The 16,422-nt window shown below is 48.3% G+C and overlaps 1 protein-coding gene across 1 annotated transcript in view; it reads right to left on the bottom strand.

Moving 5' to 3' along the window:
• Nucleotides 1–14,639, bottom strand: part of TTC39B (tetratricopeptide repeat domain 39B) — a 906,668-nt gene extending 892,029 nt beyond the window's left edge. Inside the window, exon 1 of the mRNA XM_069626054.1 lies at nucleotides 14,618–14,639. The gene's annotated coding sequence lies outside the window, so the exon portion shown is untranslated. The remainder of the gene's footprint in view (nucleotides 1–14,617) is intronic.
• Between the last annotated feature and the right edge of the window lie 1,783 nt (nucleotides 14,640–16,422).

The raw sequence follows: 16,422 nt of genomic DNA, 5'->3' as shown, positions 1-16,422 counted from the left end.
TAACGCAAAGCAAGATTCATCCATCGGGTGTGGTTTAAATAGCCTCCTGTAGTGCTTAGGTGTCTCCTTCCACAGCCACGCCTAGGTAAGAAAAGAGTTCCTGCTTTCAGAAGAGTCCAGTGTTCTGAATCTAGGGAGTGGCTCCTGCCCCACCCAACAGGAAAAGTAGTTCCAAACAGAAGAGGATCAGAGGCTCAACTGGCAGGCAAGTAAGCAGCACGGTCTGCTGCAGGTAAGTCCACCCAAGCATTATGATCCCGGCGCTTCCAGCGCTGGGACTGGGCATATTTATGAGCCTGGTGCCACTGGCGCCAGGACTGGGTCCAAAAGGTCCCAATTGGGACTGTTTGGCACTCGGAACCTGGGTTATGGATCTGCTTCCAAGGGAGTTGGGAAAACCCTGACCTTTTGGAAGCAGAGATCATGACACCTCCCTCTCATGGGATCATATGTACAAAGACACTCAGCCCTCTTTTCATGGCCTTTGTGAGAAACCTGAAGAAGTCTCACTTACTAGTCCCCAGGGGTCTGTCATCCAGATGGCCAGAACACAGTACCCCCTTTCATATAACACCTTTTCCCATCCAACCTCGTAGGATGGGGAAAAGGTAAGAAAGACATGGCATCAAGGTAAGACAGACAGAAGTGACCATAGTTCAAGGGGGTTTATTGAACTTTAACAAAGGTGTGATGAATGCCTAGATATCCTAAAACTACGGATGGGAGCAAGCTACGACCATCAAATAATATCAATGCAGTCCTAGTGGAGTCTTGTCAAAATAAAAAGGGCCTATACTAAAACACCTATTGCCAATCCTTACCCTAAATACAAATAGTGTGGGATAATGTTCAAGATAAATAAAGAAATGTTTACAAAATGATAAGTCAGGATGTTCCGGCTGTTGGACTCCCTTTCCCACGTTATCACCACGGGACAAGGCGGTTCACTGGAGCATAGCACACTTGGACATCTCCGGCACGAGGACACAGTTCCATTACCAAGATCAGGGCCTTCTGTGCCTATTAGGAAAGATTTCGTAATTGTGGGTAATTTTCCTTCCATGTGGCAACCCCTAAACTTTTTGTTGTTGTTTTCACCATGATCTAGACTTTGCCAGAGAAGTGCAGCCTTCTGCCGCACTCCTCTGGGCTTTCGCTCCATTCTTACAGGGAAACTGACATGCCCTTAAGACAGTCAGTACCGGGAAACGCTGTTTTCCGTAGTTTCTTTATCATGTTGCGGCTTTCGTGCAACATGACACAAGAGGGCACTGCAAGCTAAGTTACTGCTCTCTTGGGTCTCTGGCCTTCTACAGACCCTAGATACTATTTTTGGATTGTAACTGATCGGTGCAAGTGAATCACGGATGGGAATGGTGGCAGCGATCGTTTCTTGTGTTTTGAGCTCCTTTCGGCGTTTTAAGCGCGTTTCTCGCGCTTAGCCCAAAATGGTGGCCTGGCTCCCAAAATGGCCAGACCACGAGGCTCCTTTGTCCTGTCCGCTGACCGTCTTGCTCCCTTCACCTTCCCCAGGTCGAGCCGACCCGGGGCCTTCCTTATTTGGGCATGTACTTTCCCGCGAAACACAGATGCTTTCGCGGGCTTCTACAGGCCTTGTGTGTGCCTCCAGGATGTGGGCTGGGATGTCTGGTCCCAATACACATCCTGGGTGCCAGAGAGTCTAGGGTGGTGTGAATGCCTGGGACCACCGTGGTCTGTGATAGGTTCACGTATGGTGTGAGTGTTGATGAGCGGATCTCCCATTGGGTCCCCTCCGTTTTGGCGCGAAGGGAACCGTGAATAAGAGGGGGCTGAAAACGCCACTACCAGGTCGATATCCTGAGTTCTCACGAACGAAGGAATACAGGAGCCAAGTGTCCTGCAACCACGAGGCTGAACCGAGGAATCGCTGGTGACCTGCTGAAGGACTGCTCCTTTGCACTGCTGTCGCTTTGTGAAACCCTTTCTACCTCTGATCGAACCAGAAGGCCTGTACTGGTACTTCGACCCTTGGAATAGCGGGGACAGCTATTCTCGGCATCTTCACCATCTTCTGCACGTAAGCCTTCGGAAGTGTCTCTGGGCCATCCAGCGGACTGACCAGCCTACACAGGAGTCTTGCTCTGTAACCGCCACCAGGTTGTGTTGTATTTCTAGTCCTTGTCACTCTCACACGATTCGTACACTTGGCGTTCCCAGGTCTGAAGTGAGTAGTGTACATTTGGCTGAGATACACACGGCCGCTCCGTTGCCCTGCTGTGGTAACAAACTGTGCGGGTTCACTTCGTTTGGGACATCTTTAACTCAACTCTGCTGCTGCAGAATCTACACGACGACGAGACGTCCCCTGCTCTCCTGAACCTGCCACCACTGAAACTGACACGGAGAAGCCTGGGTCTGCTTGCATCGGGGACCGGTGAGTAGCATAGCTAGGAACTGGTCGCCCTCCTGGAGGAGCCCATAGCTTTTCCCCGCTGTGTCGAACAGCACGCCTTTCCGTACTCGCGCTCTGCTTCTGCCCACAGTGGAGGCTGCGCTTGAGTCGCGGAACTCTGTTCTTCTTCATCTGTGCACTAAACTGAACTGCCTGAATCCCTCGAAGAGACTCCCCTTTTTGCCCGTTGGCACCAGCGTGTGTAGGTACTTTTGAGCACAAGGCTCCACTCTTCGTAGGGCTCAGACTTCCTTTTAGTTAGGTGCCTCTGAAGGCGGACTGGGTCTAAGCATTATTTTGCACTGCCTGTTTTCCTTACCTTCTAGGTGGACTACACATTTCGTGCATCTAACGCTTTAGACTCGTTTGTATTTGTATATATATTGTATTGGTTTGGTATGTGTTGGTTTACTAGAGTTGTATTGTGATTTCTCGCTACGGTCATTGTTTTAAAGGCCTTGGAATAAATGCGTATATATTTTTAATATAACACCTGTTTGGAGTAGTTTGTAAGTGTCCTTGCTTTGTGTGCTCATTGCGGGCTTTCAGTCACCCTCACCCCTCTTCAGACCTAGTCTTGACCGCCGCGATCGCTACCCTAATTGGTCTGGCTTGTCCAGAGGTTACCCTGTTCCAAGTAATTAGGTTGGCCTTCTGAACTTCTGCGCCGCCAGGACAGAGTTCAGAAATCCGTCTTAACAAAATGGTGTACAGCGGTGGGATACGACTGAAGGTATCCAGTGTTGCGCACAAACTAAGGCATTTCAAATTATTCCTACCAGGACACGTAGTGAATTGTTATAGTATAACTTTAAAAAGGCCATAGTCCTATCTAACAGTATGGAAACAAATACCTTGTAAACTTTAAATGCTTCCAAATCAGAAACATTGAAAAAGATGTGTGCGGAGAGAGGTGTTTCCTCTCAAGGCACTAAATTGGATATGATCCAAAGAATTGTGGCGTGGCAAGAAGCGCAGCTTGACGCTATAACTTCTGAGGACAGTGCGGAAGGAGGTGGGGCTGCTCTCACTGGTAGAACTGACGGTTCTGCCGCTGCACTGATCCACCGCGACCACGAGGACAGAGAGGATGAGATGTCTAATGTTTCCTCTGCCAGTGCTGATGGGGAGGCTATGCTTGAATTCAAGAAGCAAGAGCTTCGCTTTAGGCAGAAGGAGCTTGAGTTCAGCATAGCCAAACTAAAAATCGAACAGGCAGAAAAACAGAAAGACAGGGATCACCAGTTGGAACTGGCCAAGCTTCAGGTTGCAAATGGGTCCAAGGGTCCTGGACATGGGTCTGGGGCCTCCTCTCATCCACGGTTTCCGAAAGATCTGCTCAGTGTGTATGAGGAAAGGAATGACATTATGGACTGGCTGAATGCGTTTGAGTATGCATGTGAAGTTCAACAAGTTGACAATGCTGATAAGATTGCCTGGTTACTCAGCAGACTGCCCCATTCTGGCTGTAGTGCCATTATGGAAATGTCGAAGGCTGAGCGAGCTGATTTCGCAATGTTAAAGCAAACTCTCATTTTAAAGTTTGGAAAGACTCCGGCCCAATATTTAAAACGATTCCGAGAGTACAAGAAAAAAGAAGGTGGTACTTGGGTATTTTATGTAACCGAATCCTTAAAAAACTTGACTGGCTGGGTCGAAGGTTATAAGGTTTCTACCTTTGAAGGCATGATAAATCTTGTCATGCTGGAACACATTTTTGCATCTTCTTCCCCGGAGCTTAAGCAGCATTTGGCCGATTCGAAGGAGATAGATCCTAAGAAGCTGGCCATTGCAGCAGACTTATGGGTGTCACATCGAGTGTCCCATAAGGACAAAACTCATCCTGGTAAGCAGGAGGAAGGGAAAAAGTCCAAAGATAAGGAGGGTGGAGAATCTGATAAATCTTCTTCTGAAAAGGGCCACAAAAAGAAAAATAAGGGTAAGACACAAGAGAACTCACAGGGTAGTGGAGGTCAGCCTCCGAAACAGAACTCTGGTTACAATAAGCCTCCCTATGTAAACAGACCCAATGGATCTTGTTTTGCTTGTGGAGCAACTGACCACGTGAAGGGGGATCCCCGGTGTAAGGTTAAACCTTTGGGGGTCCACTCCGCTAATCTGGCCTTCTCCTCCTACGAGGAAGAAGAGATTACAGGAGCATTCTTCTCCTCAGACTCATTTCCCAGCGGGATAGAAGCTGAGGTAGTTTTAGTTTCCCTGAGTTCCTGGGAGCCTAAAGTCACAGGGGCTTATGCTAGGATTCCAGATAATACCAAGCACTACTTTAAAGACAGTGTGCTGATCAATGGAGTAGATACTCCAGCTCTTAGGGATAGTGGGTGCAGTCGAACTGTAGTGGATTCTACCTTGGTAGACTCAGAGGAAGTTGCCAGAGCTACTCTGATGCCCAGTAAGTTGGCTGACGGCCCACTCCGTATGTTCCCAGTAATACCTGTAAATCTTACTTTAAATGGTACAGCAGTCAGGATTCCAGTGAGCATTCAGAGAAACGTCCCAGGAAAGGTCTTGTTAGGTAATGATCTCAGAGCTTTAGGGCTCGTAGGAGACACTGCCGAAAGACCCTACACACGGTCTCAAGCACGGGCAGCATTGGCCAAGACCAATACGCCGCCCCAGCCGAAGGGGAAACCCAAGGCGAAAGGAGTAAACAAGTCAAGGCGAGGGAAAGAGAATATTCCCCCGAGCTCGCCTACCACTGCGGTGGAGGAAGTTGGTCAATCGCCCGGGCCTGACGAGGAGGTGGCGATGCCTGAAGTATTTGACCCCAACGACCATCCTGAACTAAAAGACTTGTTAGTAGAAGGTGGTCCTGTTGGGGACGAATTCAGTAAAGGCCAACGTGAGTGCCCATCTCTGGAAGGCCTAAGGAGACAGGCCTGCTCCCAGCTTGAGGGTGAACCTCCTGGGACGCATCGGATTTATTGGGAAGGTGGACTCCTGTATAGTGAGCCCACAGAGTCTACAGAAGGAGACCATAGGAGGTTGGTGGTTCCCCTTGCTGTAAGACCTTTCCTCCTGCAGTTGGCGCATGAAGTCCCCCTTGCTAGTCACCTTGGTATTAAGAGGACCAAGCAAAGGTTATCCATGCACTTCTACTGGCCCAAGATGGGGGTGCAAGTAGAAAGTCACTGCATGTTAAGATCTTGATGGTCGTGCAGATTAAATAATGCCTCCGTCCCCAAGTACCACACAGACAATTGGTATATAATGCCTGTGCAGTCTTTGAGGCCACAGGTTGTTTGTGAGCCGTCAGGTCTGTAACCGGAAACTGCCAGAAGGACCCCTTGAGCGCTGTAAGGCAATGAGTGGTTATCAGATAATGTGCGATTTATACAAGGTATACCCAGCAAGGAAACAAAGCACCTCTTACCTAGAAATACGGGAAGTGACACCCTGATGGAAAAGGCAGTGAAACCCGGGACAGAGGGATTGGTGAGCTTCTCGGTGTGGAAGGTGGGCTTCTGGTATCCAAAACCCTGTATAGCGACACACTAGAGGCTTGTGGTAGTGTCGGTCAGGCAAACGCTTAGCAGGAGGCCAATGGCCAAAGTCACTGAATCCAAAAACGAAATCCGTAAGACAGTCCAATTCCAAAAACCAAGGTCGGATAACAAATGCCAGGGGTTGACAGAACAATCCAGTAAACAAAGTCCGAGGTCTAGTAACTTGTAGATACGAGGTTCAAGAAGCAAGAAGTAGACAAAGCAATCCAGTAGACAAGGCAATCCAGTAGACAATATCCGAGGTCGTAGTAACAAGATTCAAGCACGCGAACAAGAGCCGTATAGTCCTGAAGGTAATCAGCTGTGAAGCAACGCTATCGATTTCAGGACGCCTTTTGAGCCAATGGGGAAGGTCAGATGATGCGCTGGAATGGTCACGTGACGTGCGTCAGGTGATGCAGTCACGTGAGGTGTTGTTGTCACGTGACGTTTGATCGTGCTAGCCCGATCACGTGACGTGTAGATCTTCGTGGACAATATGGAACGTTGCGGGCCAGCGGATGTTTCCATTGTAGACGCCAGCGATGCGAAGGCCGGTAAACACCTGATCCGAAAAACAATGTTCTAGCATAACGGGTGAGAGGACGCAGCCTCCGTATGCCGGAATGTGTGCGTGGGATACCCTTGTTTTGAAGTGTAGAGGGGTTAATACGTGTACCTGTGGGTTGTTTGGCAGGGACAGGGCGTGTCGTGGGAAACGTAACACTGCAGGAGTTGTGCCTCCTGCCAGTTATCTGGTAAGGTTGGCTCGACAATCCAAGCTCCATTGGTACCACTCCCAGTTGTGGGAATACCATTCGAAAGAGTAGGGATCGACATCGTTGGACCCCTTGACCCGCAAACATCCTCAGGCAATAGGTTTATCCTGGTGCTGGTCGACCATGCAACCAGATATCCTGAGGCCATCCCATTGAAAACTGTAACTGCCAAGTCAGTTGCAAAAGAGTTACTTGGCATATTTACTCTTCCCTAAAGAAGTTGTGTCGGATCGTGGCAGCAACTTTATGTCGAAGTATATGCAGGCTATGTGAAAGGAATGTGGGGTCACCTACAAGTTCTCTTCTGCATACCACCCCCAGACCAATGGTCTGGTGGAACGTTTCAACAGAACGTTAAAGAGCATGATTGGGGCTCTGGAAGAACCTCAGAGAAGAAAATGGGATCTTCTTTTACCATGCTTACTGTTTGCCTACCGAGAGGTACCACAGGAGGGTGTTGGCTTCAGCCCCTTCGAACTTCTGTTCGGTCATCCTGTACGGGGACCCTTAGCCATAGTCAAAGAGGGATGGGAGATGCCCACTCCCCCTGTTACTACCAACGTAGTAGATTATGTGCTGGGGCTCAGAAAACGGATGGTACTTCTGATGGACTTAGCTAGTGATAAATTGAAGGCAGGACAAGCGCTGGTGAAACATTGGTACGACCAGAAAGCTTCCCTCATCAACTTTACACCTGGTCAGCAAGTCCTGATCATAAATCCCATAAGGCCTCGAGCTTTACAGGACAAATGGTCAGGCCCTTACACAGTGGTGGAGCCCCTGGGTGAGGTTAACTATTTAGTGGACCTTGGAAGACCTGGACAGGCTCCAAAAGTGTTTCACGTAAATAGGCTGAAGGCTTTCGTCCCAAGAGTCAAAATCGCAGCGCTGCTGCTGGCTTCAGATGTTGAGGAAGAGGCGTCTGAACCTCTCCCCGACCTGTTCCAAAGCGGTCCTTCAGATAGCTCCTTTGAGGGTGTCCGAGTGGCCCCTCACCTGACTTCTGATCAGCAGGCTGAGGTGAAAAGTTTGCTTAGGCAGTTTTCCCCCCTGTTTTCACAGTCGCCTGGTTCGACACCTTGGTGCAAACATAACATAGACACAGGAGTCAGTGTACCTACCAAAAGTAGGGGATACAGGATGTCAGACAAAGTACGGTCTTATATCAAGACCGAGGTCAACAAGATGTTAGACCTTGGGGTGATTGAACCCTCTAGTAGTCCTAGGTCCAGCCCTGTGGTTTTGGTTCCAAAGGCAGGCACTTCTGAATTGAGGTCTGCGTGGATTACAGGGCAATGCATGCTGTCACCAAGACAGATGCACACCCCTTGCCTCGAACAGATAAGCTGGTGGATAGTTTGGGTGCCTCCAAGTACCTCAGCACGTTTGACCTCACTGCTGGCTATTGGCAAATAGCTTTAGCAGAACATGCCAAGGAGAAGACAGCGTTTTCTACTCCAGACGGCCTTTACCAATTCAGAGTAATGCCGTTCGGGTTGAAGAATGCACCTGCCACTTTCCAAAGGCTTGTGAATCATGTGTTGAATGGGTTGGACGAATTCTGTCTTGCATATCTGGACGATATAGCAGTTTTCGGTGCCACCTGGGAAGACCATGTGAAACACCTCGGGATTGTGCTCCAGGCTCTTCAGAAAGCACACTTGACCATAAAGGCTAGTAAATGCCAGATTGGACAAGGCTCAGTGGTTTACCTTGGACATGAAGTAGGTGGAGGGAGGATACAGCCACTTCCCAGTAAAGTACAAGCAGTACAAGACTGGCCTACCCCCACTACACAGACCCAAGTGAGAGCCTTCTTAGGACTCACGGGGTATTACCGCAACTTCGTGGCAGACTATGGCACCATAGCTGCCCCTCTGACTGCCCTCACCACTCCGAAGAAACCCAAGAAGGTAACTTGGACCGACGAGTGTGAGAAGGCCTTCAATGGCTTAAAAGACTCCTTGTGCCAGGCCCCTGTCCTCAGGGCCCCTGATTATCAAAGACCTTTTATTGTGCAGACGGACGCCTCTGACACTGGGATAGGAGCTGTACTATGGCAAGTAGATGAGAAGGGTAAGGAACACCCTATTGGTTTTATTAGTTGCCAGCTTAAGGACAGAGAGCTCAGATGGTCCACAGTGGAGAAAGAATGTTTCGCTGTTGTGTGGGCCCTACGGAAGCTGAGGCCCTACCTCTATGGGACCCACTTCACTGTGCAAACTGACCATAAGCCCTTAAAGTGGCTAATGAACATGAAGGGGGAGAATCCAAAGTTGCTTAGGTGGTCCATAAGTCTACAAGGCTTCGACTTCACTATTGAGCATAGGCCAGGTGTCCAACATAGCAATGCTGATGGGTTGTCCAGAATGTTTAACCGACCTGAACAAGAGACTCATCCAGGGGTGGATTAGTTCCCCCTGTCCATAGTCAGGGAGGGGCGAGTGTTAGGAAAGATTTCGTAATTGTGGGTAATTTTCCTTCCATGTGGCAACCCCTAAACTTTTTGCTGTTGTTTTCACCATGATCTAGACTTTGCCAGAGAAGTGCAGCCTTCTGCCGCACTCCTCTGGGCTTTCGCTCCATTCTTACGGGGAAACTGACATGCCCTTAAGACAGTCAGTTCCGGGAAACGCTGTTTTCCGTAGTTTCTTTATCATGTTGCGGCTTTTGTGCAACATGACACAAGAGGGCACTGTAAGCTAAGTTACTGCTCTCTTGGGTCTCTAGCCTTCTACAGACCCTAGATACTCTTTTTGGATTGTAACTGATCGGTGCAAGTGAATCACAGACGGGAATGGTGGCAGCGATCGTTTCTTGTGTTTTGAGCTCCTTTTGGCGTTTTAAGCACGTTTCTGGCGCTTAGCCCAAAATGGTGGCCTGGCTCCCAAAATGGCCAGACCACGAGGCTCCTTTGTCCTGTCCGCTGACCGTCTTGCTCCCTTCACCTTCCCCAGGTCGAGCCGACCCGGGGCCTTCCTTATTTGGGCATGTACTTTCCCGCGAAACACAGATGCTTTCGCAGGCTTCTACAGGCCTTGTGTGTGCCTCCAGGATGTGGGCTGGGATGTCTGGTCCCAATACACATCCTGGGTGCCAGAGAGTCTAGGGTGGTGTGAATGCCTGGGACCACCATGGTCCGTGATAGGTCCACGTATGGTGTGAGTGTTGATGAGCGGATCTCCCATTGGGTCCCCTCCGTTTTGGCGCGAAGGGAACCGTGGATAAGAGGGGGCTGGAAACGCCACTACCAGGTCGATCTCCTGAGTTCTCACGAACAAAGGAATACAGGAGCCAAGTATCCTGCAACCACGAGGCTGAACCGAGGAATCGCTGGTAACCCGCTGAAGGACTGCTCCTCTGCACTGCTGTCGCTTTGTGAAACCCTTTCTACCTCTGATCGAACCAGAAGGCCTGTACTGGTACTTCGACCCTTGGAATAGCGGGGACAGCTATTCTCGGCATCTTCACCATCTCCTGCATGTAAGCCTTCGGAAGTGTCTCTGGGCCATCCAGCAGACTGACCAGCCTACACAGGAGTCTTGCTCTGTAACCGCCGCCAGGTTGTGTTGTATTTCTAGTCCTTGTCACTCTCACACGATTCGTACACTTGGCGTTCCCAGGTCTGAAGTGAGTAGTGTACATTTGGCTGAGATACACACGGCCGCTGCGTTGCCCTGCTGTGGTAACAAACTGTGCGGGTTCACTTCGTTTGGGACATCTTTAACTCAACTCTGCTGCTGCAGAATCTACACGACGACGAGACGTCCCCTGCTCTCCTGAACCTGCCAGCACTGAAACTGACGTGGAGAAGCCTGGGTCTGCTTGCATCGGTGAGTAGCATAGCTAGGAACTGGTCGCCCTCCTGCAGGAGCCCACAGCTTTTCCCCGCTGTGTCAAACAGCAGGCCTTTCTGTACTCGCGCTCTGCTTCTGCCCACAGTGGAGGCTGCGCTTGAGTCGCTTAACTCTGTTCTTCTTCATCTGTGCACTAAACTGAACTGCCTGATTCCCTCAAAGAGACTCCCCTTTTTGCCTGTTGGCACCAGCGTGTGCAGGTACTTTTGAGCACAAGGCTCCACTCTTCGTAGGGCTCGGACTTCCTTTTAGTTAGGTGCCTCTGAAGGCGGACTGGGTCTAAGCATTATTTCGCACTGCCCGTTTTCCTTCCCTTCTAGGTGGACTACACATTGCGTGCATCTAACGCTTTAGACTCGTTTGTATTTGTATATATATTGTGTTGGTTTGGTATGTGTTGGTTTACTAGAGTTGTATTGTGATTTCTCGCTATGGTCATTGTTTTAAAGGCCTTGGAATAAATGTGTATATATTTTTAATATAACACCTGTTTGGAGTAGTTTGTAAGTGTCCTTGCTTTGTGTGCTCATTGCGGGCTTTCAGTCACCCTCACCCCTCTTGAGACCTAGTCTTGACCGCTGCGATCGCTACCCTGATTGGTCTGGCTTGTCCAGAGGTTACCCTGTTCCAAGTAATTAGGTTGGCCTTCTGAACTTCTGCGCCGCCAGGACAGAGTTCAGAAATCCGTCTTAACGGTGCCCAAGTCTCTTAAGTTATCAAAGTCTCTTGATTCAGGGGGCCTGATGTACCAAAACAAACAAAATGCTCCTTTATGAATTCTCAAGTCAGGTGAGTCACTCTTCAATCTGGAACCCCCAGCCGGGCTCAGATCCTTTTCATACCACAATCTTTAGTTTGGATCCCCCTTTTCCAGGCTCAGATCCATTTCTCCAATGCTCATAGAATATCTTAATTCGGGTGACTCACGGTTCACCCCAGATCCCCCTCAGCCGGGCTCAGATCCGTTTTACACAATTAGTCTCCCTCAGCAGGTCTCGGACCAATTGCAGTTCGTATTAGCTATCGAACACTTTGGAATGTGCACAGGGTTTAGCTTGACTCGTTGCAGGACCACTTCGATTTCACAATTCACAATTTTTCAGTTGGATACCTAACAAAACCTTCGAATGAGCACCCATGTGGTGCAGGACCACGCTTTATATGGTGTCTATCTTGGTTTCAAAAGTTCATTCACTCCTTGGATATTCAATTATGGTTCAACACCTTTATTTTGTCAGAGAAACACATAAAATAAGCTGTATGAGGTCAAAAGAGGTAACTGAAGAGGATGATCTAATGAGCTTGATCAAGAAAATAGTGTGCAGTAAATACAAGTGCAGTGATAGTTCTCGCTATTTATTCAAATACTTTTGGATACGTACTGCTAGAGATTTTTAACAACTTCATATGGGTCAAACTTCCCCATTGTGACTATACTCATAAGGATATGGCTTGGATGAATCCCTGCAGGACCTATGGAATGAGAGTAAAAGAAAATGGGTAAAACTATGGGAAACAGTGCGTTTGGTTTTTTTTTAGCCAATTTTTTTTTCCTTTTTAAACAGAACCATAATAATTTACAGACTTGAATAAATATATACTTAGTATCACATGTCAATTCTTGGATGTCTGCATCCCTCTTCCCCCTAACTCCCTCCTCCCTTGCCCCAGCCTACATTGCCACAAATAGTTCCTCCACCTCCCTTCTTTATCATCCATCAACCTCTTATATTCTCTGAGTCTTTAGTGCCCTGTGTAGAATTCGCCAAATTCGCAATTAACTGCCTCTATTCGTCTATGGATATTCAATTATATTTGCAACGATCATCAAATACGCCTCACACTCTGTTCTTTGCAGATTTCTTCATACAATGTTGCTGCTTGCAACCTTGATTCTAACACAGATCGGTCTGCTATCAGTCACCCCGACTCACCGGCTGTGCTGACTTCACCGGCGCTGCTTTGTTGTAGGAGCCAAGGACAGTACCACAGCGGCAATCGCTCCGTCCAGTCTCAGCTATCGATGCAGGAGAGCCCTGGGCACCTTCGACACACAATGCACCTTTCTTCAGCTTTAATTCCCAGTCTTATATTTCTTATTCTTGAGGACTTCTGAAAGTAACGGTTTTCATCCGAAGAGGCCAAGGCCAATTCCCTCCTTGCAACCCTTCCTGATCTTACCGTCTTTCTCCACGTATTAAACTACCATCTCGGAACTGCAATTTCCTCATGTGTTTTGCCTTGCTCAGAGTGTGCTTTTGTGCTCTGCCTTTTATCCGGGTCAGGAAGTGTGATGGAAGTCAGATGTGTGTAATTACAAACAACCTGTAATTATCAGTAATTGCCTGAGTCTGCCTGACCCTTGTGTTGGGAAATGTCAGGTATACGGCTCGTGTTTAGTCCGTTTTCTGTCCCAGTAAGTTGTCTGCGAGAAAGTGTTTGTGTTAGGAAAGGGCGGGGGTTGAGTTCTGTAATGAAGTGATCTCTTAGGCTTCTTGTAGGTTACTTCAAGTTTATTCACGTCTACATAGGTTACTTAGAACAATAACACTGTTCGCCATCACCCAGGCAGGGACTCTCTAACTGCCCGTGCTTGCAACCCTCATCACAACATTCTCACATCCACACCATAGCATTCCACATGACATCACAGACTTCCACATACACTTACAAGCACTATACAACACATCTCCCTTCCTTACAAATACAAAACGCACACACACAGGGGCACATCACAACACATCTCCCATCCATACTGAATCACTACACTTACCCAACGTACACAATGCCTTGTTTAAAGAGTAGACAAAAGAGGTGTCCCTCCCCCCCTTTAACTTAGGTTCCACAACCCCAAAGGTGTCCCTCCTCTCTACCCAAACTCTATCTCCATAACAACGCAGAATCTGGTGTGACTCAAACACACCACTCTTACTGACCTGGTGTGACTCACACACACCACTTTTACTAACCTGCGTGACTCACACACACACCACTCTTACTGACCTGGCATGACACACACACACCACTCTTACTAACTTGGCGTGACTCACACACACCACTCTTACTGACCTGGGGTGACTCATACACACCACTCTTACTGACCTGGCGTGACTCACACACACCACTCTCACTGACCTGGCGTGACTCACACACGCAACTCAGACTAACCTGACGTGACTCACACACACCACTCTTACTGACCTGGCGCGACTCACACACACCACTCAGGCTAACATCACTCTTACGAATCTGGCGTGACTCACACACACCACTCTTACTGACCTGGTGTGACTCACAGACACCACTTTTACTGACCTGGCATGACTACACAGACACCACTCTTGCTGATCTGTCATGACTCACACATGCAACTCAGACTAACCTAGCGTGACTCACATACACCACTCTTACTGAACTGGCACGACTCACACACACCACTCAGACTAACACCACTCTTACTGACCTGGAGTGACTCAGACACACCTCTCTTACTGACCTGGCGTGACTCACACACACCACTCTGACATTTGTAGTACACACATTACAGTATGTGACAACATTTTTGAAAGTTTAAAAGTCTAAAAGTACATCTTGCATTAAAACCTCCTACAGCTGCAAAGCCTCAAAATTTGGTTATACCTATGGTCATCTCTGACACCAACCACACACACCTCTGCACAACTTTATAACTGGGATCTGATTTTACCTAAAAGTCCACTCACTTATCACTCAATGCAGCATTTTATGTGCGACCAGTTAAAGTCCTAAAACATAGCCATCACCACTCCTCTATCATGCCGCTCAGCCACTACCATCACTATCCATCCCCACACTATATGCATGGCTGACTCTACAAATATTCCTGCACATCAGCACATACATCGGCATTCAACACATGATGCGACTTCTTATTCATCCCTTTTTTTACCTTTTAAATGCGGCACAATAAAATACGAGATCTGGCACTTTTCTGAACTTCTCTGTTATTATTGCCAAAGTGTGATTGTCCTCTGCATTTGCCTTCCATTGTAATCCATGACTTACCAAGTCTCAAATGCTTCCTTACTTAAACTCATATCGAACCGTGCCTTATTGGACGCAAAGCAAGTTGCACTGTATGGCTTCACCGTATTGCACAGCTTTTATAGCTTAATTGCCCTTTGAAGCTGCTTCTTCTTCACGTCCCTTGGTCCAAGATCATTACGACTGTGTCGGCACATTTTTTTTTTCTTTTTCTTTCTTTTTACAAGCTCCGGATACCAATTACCAGTGCACGCTTCTTGTTCCTTCTTCTTTGCTCGCCACACGAGCTGCTACTCCAACGAACATCGCTGGCTGATCTGCTACACAGAGTCTGTTCCGGATGACAGCATGTGACATCATCACGCTTCAAGCACCACAGGTCCTTTCCTCGACCGCTGTGCCGACAACACTAGGAATTCGCGCAGCCTCCTTACGTCAGTGTTCTTGATGGCATTCTACCTCTCGCTATCTCCCTCCCTCTGCTCGCTAGGGACGTCACCAGTCACAGCACCACAGCACAGCACAGCAGAGCTCCAGCTGCTCAACGGACACAGAATGGCCAAGCTACTGCAGATCTCTTACTAACCCATAAATGCCCATAGCACAACTTGCACTTCTGGAGATAACACGTATCATTTTCTCCATTCACTCTCCGCATGCCACTACCACATTTTTATCATTAAAGGCTGCTTTACCGTTCCTCTAAGGCCATTTGGGCATTTGACACCAATCCTTCACCACCCTCCTCAAACTCCAGCACTCCTTCCCTTTTTTACCCAGGACTGGATTCTTATCTGCGTCACTATGACGCAGTTCCTTTCTTTATCTTCCCTGGGACAGACTCTTTATTTGTCTCCTATGAGACACTCTTCACTTTAAATCGCCCTGAGTGTCTGTTGGAGTCTTCTTCCCCCTGTCCTGTGCACTCTTGGTCTGCGGGGCTTAAAGTCCTCCCTCTTATCAGCCCTGGGTGATGCGTCTTACTTGTGTGGGGGCAATGTGTTCTCGTCCTTCTTCTTTCTGCACCCCTCCGCAGCAGATGTAACTCTTTTTTTTCGCGGGTAGGTTCTTCTTTTGACCAGCTTGTCGCCAATGTAATGAAGTGACCTCTTAGGCTTCTTGTAGGTTACTTCAAGTTTATTCACGTCTTCTTAAGTTGCAGTTACATACACAAGTTACTTAGAACAATAACACTGGCACCGATCACCCAGGCAGGGACTCTCTAACTGCCCATGCTTGCAACCCTCATCACAACATTCTCACATCCACACCATAGCATTCCAAATGACATCACAGACTTCCACATACACTTACAAGCACTATACAACACATCTCCCTTCCTTACAAATCCAAAACGCACACACACAGGGGCACATCACAACACATCTCCCATCCATACTGAATCACACTTACCCAACATACACAATGCCTTGTTTAAAGAGTAGACAAACAGAGGCGTCCCTCCTCCCCTTTAACTTAGGTTCCTCAACCCCAAAGGTGTCCCTCCCTCTCTACTCAAACTCTATCTCCATAACAACGCAGAACCTGGTGCGACTCACACACACCACTCTTACTGACCTGGTGTTACTAACATACACCACTCTTACTAACCTGCGTGACTCACACGCACCACTCTTACTGACCTGGGGTGACTCATACACACCACTCTCACTGACCTGGCGTGACTCACACAAGCAATTCAGACTAACCTGACGTGACTCACACACACACCACTCTTACTGACCTGGTGTGACTCACACAGACACCACTCTTACTGACCTGGCGTGACTACACAGACACCACTCTTGCTGATCTGTCATGACTCA

Source organism: Ambystoma mexicanum, chromosome 6p (genome assembly GCF_040938575.1).
Source record: "Ambystoma mexicanum isolate Mex_15411 chromosome 6p, UKY_AmexF1_1, whole genome shotgun sequence".
Lineage (NCBI taxonomy): Eukaryota > Metazoa > Chordata > Amphibia > Caudata > Ambystomatidae > Ambystoma > Ambystoma mexicanum.
This window is presented reverse-complemented; position numbering and strand designations above follow the sequence as displayed.